Here is a 10552-nt window from a genome sequence, read left to right as displayed (position 1 = left end):
TATAGCCACTCTTAATCTCCCCAAAGTGTATATTATGTGAAGATACTGGCTAATGGTATAGTGAAACCATCATGATGAGTGAGACATTTAAAATCTAAATGAGAATGTAGATACAAGGACAAACCTCTAACAGTTCTTCAGTAATCTTTAAAGTGAAGAAATATTTAATCCACCAACTTTGAGAATCTCACTGAACTTCATGATAAATTTTAGAACTCCTTTCAAGTCTTCTCATACCATAGCAGTAGACTAACAAAATCACTTATTTGGGAAACACACTCTTCTTCTCCTGCTGGGGAAAGAATGACTGGAATAAAATATGAAAAACAATAGCAACAAACTAAAATATAATCCTTTGTTAGCAGATGCTACTGTAAGACACAAGTTCAAATCTCACTGCACATTTACAGAGCCAAGCATCAAAGCAAATTAATTAGTTGAGGAAGTTTATTATACAAGTAGATGAAAAGACAGGTGTCCCTAACATGTTTTGGCTTATAGTTAGATCCCGTATCAGCAACGCAATGTGTCTTAAAAAGTCTTTTTTTATGAGCTCCTAAAAGATCCCCTAGAGTTGTACTCACCATTAAATGATACCTTTAATAAAAGTAAAGTCTTATGGGAAGATTGTGTAAAATTCTGCTTTAACCAGAATTTTTTTCTTTTAATATAAGAAGTTCTGGGGTTAAGTTTACAAGCAAAGCACCTCACTTGTAGGTCATTTGCAGACAAGTTACTGTGGCATAGACGTGGGTGTCAGAACACAATAGTAAGTACCGCTGGACGTCTCCCATATGGTTAGTTTTATAAAAGCAAGACCTTTAAACTTTCATTCCGAGTGATCGTGAAACTTTGTACCACAATGGTTGCCTCATGGCAAGACACTTAAAGGAATTGTCAACCCAAATGTTCCTCTTTACAAGGTGTCCCAAGTTGGCTGACATTTTCTATGATGACAAGAGGCACCCAACAGTTAGCTTGCCAGCATATTTTATTAAGATTAGGCCAATAAATTTTTAAAACACTCTTAGCCTTCAAGGTAAAAGAAAATTTGTAACCACGAGTGAGGAAAGAACTCTTTTAGAAACAAAGCTGTGTGTTGAAGAAGGCATTATTTTTTAAAACCAATGTCTGGAAATGTTTGCAGTATTATGGGACTTTCCGCCTGAAAACCACCTAGGTGGGACACCTACAGAAACCCTGATATCTATACACTTTAAAAACTAGAAACATTATGAAAATGAAAAAGACAACCCAAAGGATGTGGGGAAATATTTGCAAATCACATATCTGATATCATATAATACACTAAGAACACTCAGAACTCAATAACAAAAAGACAACCCAACTTAAAAATGGGCAAAAGACTTGGATAGGGATTTCTCCAAAGAAGATACACAAATGCCCTGTAAGCACATGAAAAGATGTTCAATGTCATTAGTCATTAAGGAAACACAAATCAAAACCACAGTGAGATACCATTGCACACCCACTAGGATGGCTATAACAACAACAACAACAACAAAAGATAATAACAAGAATTGCCCCCCCCCAAAATGTAGCAAAACTGGAGCCCTCAAGTGTTGCTGGTAGGAACTTAAAACGGTGCAGCCACTTTGGAAAACAATCCACCAGTTCCTCAAAAAGTAAACACAGTTACTCTATGACCCCCACAGTTCCACAGCTAAGTATAAGAAATGAGAACATATGTCCACACAAAAGTTAGTCCATGAGTCCTCACAGTAGAACTGTTCCTAATAGCAAGAAGTGAAACCAACCACATGTCCATTAGCTGATCATGGATTTTAAAGATGTGATATACCCATATGGGGGAATATTATTTAGCCATAAAAAAGAATGAAGTACTAACACATACCACAACACAGATGAACCTTGAAAACAGTATGCTAAGTGAAAGAAACCAGTCACAAAAGACCACAGGTTGAATGATTCCACATATATGGAATATCCAGGAAAGGTAAGTCTATAGGGATAGAAAGTAGATTAGCAGTTGTCTTAGGGCTAAGGCATAGGGAGAGATGAGGGGTAACTTTTAATGGGGTTAGGATTTCTTTTTGGGGTGATGAAATATTCTAAAATTGACTATGGTGATAGATGCACAATTCTGTGGTAAACTGTATGGCATATGAATTATATTTCAATAAGGCCAATACTAAATAAATCCTTAAAAACAGTTCTTTCCAACATGTTTTTAAAATTTCCAGACAATGCACACAGAAACGCAACCCAATTCACTTTATGAACATCACCAATTAATGCAAGAAAGGTAGAAATATAGTTACTAAGTTTTAATAAAGAACATTGTGTAATCAGTAGATATAATTGAAAAATGAAGAATGAGGCTCAGGGGAGGTCTAGTATGTGCCATCAACCATGGGTGGCTTCTACTTGGACCCCTTGTATCTTCCTTAGGGACAGCAGCCATTAATCCAAGCATCCAAATGACCTGAGCTTAACACAAGCCTCAAAATCACCATATCGCTCAGAGTTGAGCCAAAATGTCAAAAGAAAATAAAGAATACACAAACATTTTTTTCCCCAGTGAGAGAAAAACATTTTTGGACTCTAACAAGTAATAAACTGATGTTAACTGAAAATATTATTCATCGCACCACTTTGATCTTTATTTTGTGTATATTTTTAGTATATAAATTATCCTGGCACAGTTGCATAATAGATAAAATAAAATAAATACTTACATTGAGGGTTCAAGCCCAAAACCTTTCTGCTGACATGATCAGAAAACATAAGGACCTAGGCTGGAGGGGGAAGTTGAGGTTAGAAAGCTGGACAGCCCATCTTTCCCCAAGCTGCTGCATAATTCTGAGCAAGGGATTCAACTGTGGGGGGCCAAGCCACCGTTTACCATCCCAAGAGGAAGGAGGTCTCTTAGTGTGGTTGCCCGCCCCTCTCCTGGGGCAGAATCTCAAAGCCAACCTCTGGGTCAGGTATGCTCCTATAAACACACGCCAACCCAGTCTGGAACAGCTTCCTGCCCAAGTAGGGACGGAGCCGGGAGGAGGGCTGACCCTCCTGGTTACAGCAGGCACTATGCCTGCTAGGTCTTCTGTGGTAGACAAAACAAGAAATGCTAAAATTGGCAGGGTCCCCTGAACAGGCCATCTTCTGCATCCTGCCTTCTGCAGTCCAGGGATGCCACCCCTGCCCTTTTAGGGGTCTCAGGTTCCCAGTTGGTGGGAGTCAGAGGCCTGGCTGTTCACCCAACTCTGCACAAGGAGCGGGGCCTCTGCCTGCGCGGAGCATGGGCAATCTGCTGCTCCCTGCAGGGATGAAGAGAGAGTATCATGAGCCGAAGCTGAATTTTCCCCAAAGGAGTGTGGCAATGCATGTGGTACATCAGATGATGATGAGCTCAACAGCCAAGCTGAGATTTCTTTTTTTTTTTTAAGATTTTTATTTATTTATTTGACAGACAGATCACAAGTAGGCAGAGAGGCAGGCAGAGAGAGAGAGAGGAGGAAGCAGGCTCCCCACTGAGTAGAGAGCCTGATGCGGGGCTCGAACCCAGGACCCTGGGATCATGACCTGAGCTGAAGGCAGAGGATTAACCCACTGAGCCACCCAGGTGCCCCAACCAAGCTGAGATTTCTTAGTGGTCTTCCTGACTAGTCCCTTCTGTTTGGGCTGTAATGGAAATCATCCAGGAGCACCCCCTCCTTCCTGAGCCAGAGGTGTGCTCTAATGTTGTCTCCAATATTACAGGACAGGTATTCCGGACACACTGGGGACACACACAGCATAGACACCCTGACTACCAGAGTGGGAAGGAAACCCAGCCACCAGCCGTTACTAACTCCCTTTTTATGTATAAGGGAAGTGGGCCCAGGAGGGGGAGGGACATGCCCAAGATCACGCAGATACATGGACACAAATGACATTTCTCGTGCTACAAGCCAGTGTTCCTGAGGTGGCGTGCAATTAAGAATTACGGAAAAATAATCATAGCTCCCCCAAAGGCCCTCTCCCACATGCCATACCCTACCTAAAGCAATGTTTCCAAACTGTACGTCGTCACTTGATATTCTTGAGAAATCACTTTAGTAAATGGAAACCACGACAAAGTACACACTAGGATAGGATCAATCAAAGTACATCACTAACAAGTGAGGGTGAGTAGTGTTTTCTGAAACTGTTGTTTCATTCTTACACCCACAAACCTGTGCAGACACATTCACGTCTGGAAGCACTGAGTATTTATCAACTGGCTTACTATAAAATGCATTTCTTACTGAGATCATCTTCAAAAAAGCATGGCAGCCACTGATCTGAGAATTAAATATGCAAAAAGCAATATGGATGGAAAGAGAACCTCTTCCTGCACAGGCAAAAGGGGATATAGCTCAGGAACCGCCCAGCAGGGGTGGTCACTGGAACTACCCGAGCAGCTCCCACCACCATTGGGTTGAGCAGAAACCACCTGGTGGGCTATAGACAGCTGCAAAACCAGATGGGCCACGGCTCCCATCCTGTGCCCAGCGTGCCCTCCTGCTGCTCGGCCTCACCAGAATCACAGGGCTGTAAGGGGTCTCCGTTCCCTGTGCTTCTCAACAGTAGGCAATGTACTTCCTGGACACTGGCCAGGGCCTGCTACTTTCCCAGAGGTCACAGTTTCTACACAAGGTGGAGGAGACGTGCCCAGTGTTGCAATTCACTTTCCAGGGTCCTCCTGTCCGGGTGCAGTGGGCTGTGGGCAACAAGGATGTTCAGCAATGTTAGGGTCACACCCCACCACCCAGACTGCAAGTGATCTTGTGTAAAGGAAATTGGTACAAGTAATTCTTGAAGCCAATGGTCCACTGGCAAGGGCTTGACAGCTAATCAGGGAATTTAAGAACTGACCTTACAATTCAGAGTGCAAACCTGGAAGGGCCCTTCCAGACTCTCTAGTTCAAGGGGGTCAGAAAGTCTGTAAAGGGCCAGTGGGTCAATGTGTTGGCTTTGCAGACCATGCAGACCCTGTCACAACTCAGCTCCACTGTGGTACAGCAAGAGCCCCCACAGACAGGAGATAGTGAGGGTGTGTCTGTGCCCATAAAGGCACATCCCAGGGACAGGCGGGGGCTACATGACCCACTAGCCACAGTTGGCTGACCCTGCTCTAGTCGAATCCCCTCTTTTTATGGCACTGGAAAATGTAACCTGGAGGAGGGAATCAGTGCTGGCCAGATAAGGACTTCTGCTACCTGGAGACAGCCTACACCAGTTTGTTACCAAGTAAAGTCCTGTTCCTGAGACGTGGAATGCCTGGCTCTCTCTTGCCCCAGAGGAAATCTTAGGTTAGATTTCAAGTTAAATCACTGGGACCAGGGGCACCTGGATGGCTCAGTGGATTAAGTCCCTGCCTTTGGTTCAGGTCATGACCTCAGGGTCCTGGGATCAAGCCCCACACTGGGCTCTCTGCTCAGAGGGGAGCTTGCTTTGCCCTCTCTCTCTGCCTGCCTCTCTGCCTACTTATGATCTCTCTTTGTGTGTGTCAAGTAAATAAATAAAATCTTAAAAAAAAAAATCACTGGGATCAGAAGTCAGGCAGACCTAAGTTCAAATTCAGGCATTGTCCTAAATTGCCTAAGTTTTCTAAGTATCCATCTTTTTCACTGGAAAGTGAACAATGAAACTGCATTCAACTAGGATTATCCTTAAGTAGGTACAGTTAGGTGAACAAAGTGAGCATGTAGAGGTAAATATGAACAAGGTGAACACATAGGGATAAATGTGAGCATGTTGAGGTGAAGGTGAACAAGGTGAAGCTACTTAGTAGACAAGGCAAAGGTAACAAAGTGAGGTATGTGAAGAGCCTAGATGTAATGAGTGTTCAGTAAATGCCAGCTGTCTTCTCCCACCCCTCACCTGAACTCTCACACCTCTTGTCGAGCTCCCTGATAATCCACCCCACCCTACTCTTACTTGAAAAGACCAAAGATTACATAGGTAAACTTTGAAAACTACAAAACACTGAGTGAGATGACATCACACCCTTCTAGACCTCATCCACTCTTTTTTTTTCCCATTCGGATGTCTCCTTCCATGAATATAGTACACTCCTTCTCACCTACATTCATTTGTCACACATTTATGGGCCAAAAACTACTAAGCAAGTTGTCATACATGTGATCTAGTCATATGGTTCCACTCACTTGCAGAAGTATAATCTATTCTCTTTATATACTCAAGCCCTATTTCTGCTTCCTGACTCAATTATTATTTTCTCTTCTCCTACTGTCTCCTGATCCTCAGCACTATGCTCACCTCTGATCATTCCTATAACCCAGGGGCTGAAACTCTGGAAATTATGTCTTATTCTCTCATCCGGGGAAGTTTCTGGTCTAGCCTATTCCACTGAAAGGCACTGGAAGATGAAGTTCGGAAGATGGAAGAGAACAAATGAAGTATTATTCTTCACTAATAGCAGTGGGTAGGTGTACAGTCAAACAGAAGATACAAGGTTCATGGTGTTTAGACGAGCTCCCAGAAATCACCTGCTTCAATTCAGCAAGTAGCATACTTCCCAGTGGTCAGGTCCTACAATTCCAGCACTTCCTAATTTTCTCAAATCGAGGAGAGTTTCTCCTGACTGTTGTACCCTTGACCATCCCAACAATTTTATAAGCTCATAATTCCTTATATTACATCTTTTTCTACTAAAATACAGAGTAGTTTTAGACCAAACCTGACTGATAAGGTCATTAGAATCCTGAAATGAATTTCCACCATGAAAATTAAATATGGCATTAGCTTAACAACTGTGTGGCATGAAGAAACCAGGATCAGAGTCTGGAAAGATGGCACCCCATGTTATGTTGTGGTAAAGCACTCCATAAAACTGCCACCTGCAATAATTTGGAAACCATTTGCATACCGAGCAGGGGACTTTAGGGGAATTAATTGGAAAGGACCAGTGTGGTAGTGTGCATTGGCCACTACTGGCTTTTTTTGGGCAAGATATATAAGTAAGATAGGAGATCAGAGAGACCTGACCAATGAGTAAGCAGAATTAAAGGAAATGCAGTCTGGAAATTTGGGTGTTGAAGGGTTGGAAAACCTGGGACACCTGGGTGGCTCAGTTGGTTAAGCATCAGCCTTTGGCTCAGATCATGATTCCAGGGTCCTGGGATCGAGTCCCACATCAGTCTCCTTGGTCAGTGGGGAGTCTGCTTCTCCCTCTGCCTCTGTTTCCCTGCTGTTCTCTCTCTTTCTCTCTAATAAATAAATAAATAAATAAGATCTTTAAAGGGGGTGGGTGGAAAATCCAACTATTTCTAAAATCAAAAGTCCGGCAAACTTCTAAGCTGAATAAATAATTCAGCCCTCCATCAATGATCACATTAAGGGTATTGTTTTCCCAATAATTTTCTTGAATAATATCAAAATGGTCACCATTGAGTTGACAAAGAAAGAGGAATGAGGATCCAGCAGAGAAATAATTATTGAGAAAAATAATCAATAAAAATAATAATGGGGGGGAAAGGAAAATAATAATGGGAATTATGTCTAGGAAAACTGCTCTGGGTGTGGTTAGTAACAGAGAACTAATACAGAAACAATGGACTTGGGCATCCTTCCAGAAGGCAGACTCATGGTTATGATGGTTTTGAAATATCTAAACTTGCTTCTAACAAATAGAATAAGGTGAAGGGATAATGTACAACTTTTGAAATTAAGATTTTTCAAAAGGCATTGTGGTTTCCTTCTTTTTCTATTAGATATCTCACTCTAGGAAGCTATCTGCTGTGCCATGAGAACACTTAAGTAGTCCTATGGATCTATATCACGAGCAACTGAGACCTCTCACCACCAGCCAGAGAGGAACTGAGGACTTAAGCCCACAGTCGTGTGCGTTAGCAGCTCCTCCAGCCCCAGTCAAGCCTTCAGATGACAATAGCCCCAGCTAACATATTAAGTGAAACCTCAGGAGAGACCCTGAGCCAGAACTTCTCAATAAAGCCACTTCCAGACTCCTGACCTGCAGAAACTGTAAGATAAATAAGCATTTATTGCCCTCAGCTGCTAAGTTTTAAGGTACTTTGCTATGCAACAATAGATGACTAATACAATGGCCAAATTAAGAGGTAGAGGGAGGGGCTCTTCACAATGTCTTCCCAGCAGGGGTTCAAAAGTACTATATGCCTACAGCTTTTCAGTTTGTGTCCAACTCTAGATGAACTTGGCCAATATGAACGTGTACTGTGATTATCCTGTTCTTGTTCTTCCATTCATGTTCAGTTTATGAGGATGTGGGAAGACATATGTATTTTAGATCTTAGGACATTAGACCATAAGCAGCCACATGCAGACTGGCAGGGAGGACTGCACATCATTTGAGTGTGATCATTAAACTGGATGCAGAGACTGGATGGGATTATGGGATGTGTTTCTCCTGAGGAGGAATAAATGTGGAGGAAGATAGAGCAGGTACTTGATGACCAGAAGGATAGACTATGGTAAAGACAATAATACTACACATTCCCCAAATCCCATTTTTCTTCTCCCAGACTCACAGCTGAGTTCTACGTCCAAGTCTCTCTGTAGTTGGTGGGGCAATGTGCGCTCCAGCTAAGGGAACATGGGTAGAAGTGTCCACAGCGCTTCCCCGTCTGGCCCCTAGAAAGTCTTCTGAGCCATTCTTCTTGCACTCTCTCTATTTCCTCTCTAGCTGTATATGCCCTATACCCAGTGAAGGACTCAGAGTCCCAGGTAATTGCAAATCTTTTAGAGGGAAGCAGCCTAGATCCCTGTAAGCATCGTGTACATGCATGTGCACACACACACACATTCACACACATTCACACACACACTTTTTACACACACACCTGACTACCAAGTAAAATAGAAATAAATTTTTTAATATTATTTAAAATAAATTATAACATACAACATATTATTAGTTTCAGAGATAGTTTAGTGATTCTTCAGTTGCATATAACACCCAGTGCTCATGACGTCAAGTGGCCTCCTTCATGCCCATCCTCCAGTTACCCCATTCTCCTCCACCCCCCCTCCAGCCACCCTCAGTTTGTTTCCTATGATTAAGAGTCTCTTATGGTTTGTCTCCCTCTCTGATTTTGTCTTATTTTTTTTCCCCTACCTCTCCCTCTGTTTTGTGAATTTGCATGTCATCCTTGCACAGGGGCCATGCTAACCTTCTCTGTATTGTTCCGGTTTTAGTAAATGCACTGCCAAAGAGAGCATCGGAAATAAGTTTTTGTTTGAAGACATTTGTTATAGCGGTTACCTGCCATTACTAAAACTATTTCACTCCTCTGCTCTGAACTCCTATTTTACTGAAACTTGATGCCAAACTATTTCACAATTATATGCAGGCAACCCTTGAGTTACAGCAATCCTTTTTACAATCCTCTGACAACCACCCCGTGATATTAGTTATCGTATTTAAAACCAGAAGAATATAAAACCGTCTGTCCCAGGAGGGTTTTTGTCTTGGCCTGACACCACCTCCCTCCTTTAGTGGTTTGGGGCATAGACTCAGATTACTTAATTTGCTTCTCATATCAGCCATGTAAGAAATGTGTTTTTATCAACAGTTTGCTGTATCTGAGAAAGTCAAGGCCCTAGGAGTCCTGGAGACTTGCCCAAAGTCATACATCTGATAACTTTGAAGCCAGTATTTGTATCCAGCTCTTCTGACGTCAGATCCAGTGGTCTCTCCCACACATTGTAATGCAAGGGGGGAAAGAAAGTCCGTGGGGTTCTCTTTCCATGAAAGTTTTATTGCCATATGATTTCAAATATGTGAAAATAACAGACAAGACAAGCACACATTACCCTTCTTCCCAGTTCTAACCAGACCCTTCCCAGACACCAAGGATTCCATTCCCAATGGAAATCCTTTCCTGGAGCAGGAGTTTGAATTCCCCATGAGAACAGGGGTCCCTCCCCGATCCTTCTATGTGTACAATCTACAGGGTTCTTCCCATCTCTGTTAGGCCAAGAAGAGGTACCACTAAAACATCTCCTGGGAAAAAGAAACTTCAAATTGTAGTATTCTGGACCTCATCTGCTTTGGGGGTTAATATATACCTAAACCTCCAGTCACTAAGCCAACTGTTAAAACTGTCTTTCCCGGTTCCTGATCCAAAAGAACCTGTCTGTCCTGTGGTAACGCTAGAAATACCATGACAGGAGGAACAGGATTCTCAAGGAAACCCCCAATTACAGATCTCATGAGCTGTAATGTTCATCAACAGGCCTTATCAGCAGCCCTAACAGTGCAAATACAACAGCATCCCTCATCGGGGTACGAGGGAAACCACTCTTGTGCCTTCTGAAACAGATGGATGCTAGAAGCTGGATAAAGCATCATTCCAACAAAAAGCAGTTTTTACACATGCCAGCAGCCTGGGTTGGATCTCAGAGGCCAGACAACCAATGAGCCTTTGCCTCCATGATGTAATGCTTCCAATATGGAATCTTACTGGCTGAAGGACCTGTCCCTCATCACCAAAGTTTACAGGGATGTAATCTGTGGAATCCAGGCTTTTCTCCCCTAGTGAGA

General features: G+C 42.7%; 1 non-coding gene across 1 annotated transcript; it reads right to left on the bottom strand.

Annotated features, from left to right (window-relative positions):
* Nucleotides 1–9121: 9121 nt before the first annotated feature.
* LOC116857235 lies at nucleotides 9122–9226 on the bottom strand. Its single transcript, XR_004380720.1, has one exon. It is a non-coding gene; the product is annotated as a U6 spliceosomal RNA (small nuclear RNA).
* Nucleotides 9227–10552: the final 1326 nt, after the last annotated feature.

Source organism: Lontra canadensis, unplaced genomic scaffold, assembly GCF_010015895.1.
Source record: "Lontra canadensis isolate GAN:19392208 unplaced genomic scaffold, GSC_riverotter_1.0 scaffold120, whole genome shotgun sequence".
Classification (NCBI taxonomy): domain Eukaryota; kingdom Metazoa; phylum Chordata; class Mammalia; order Carnivora; family Mustelidae; genus Lontra; species Lontra canadensis.
Note: the sequence above shows the minus strand (reverse complement) of the source record. Positions and strands in the feature narration are given on the sequence as shown.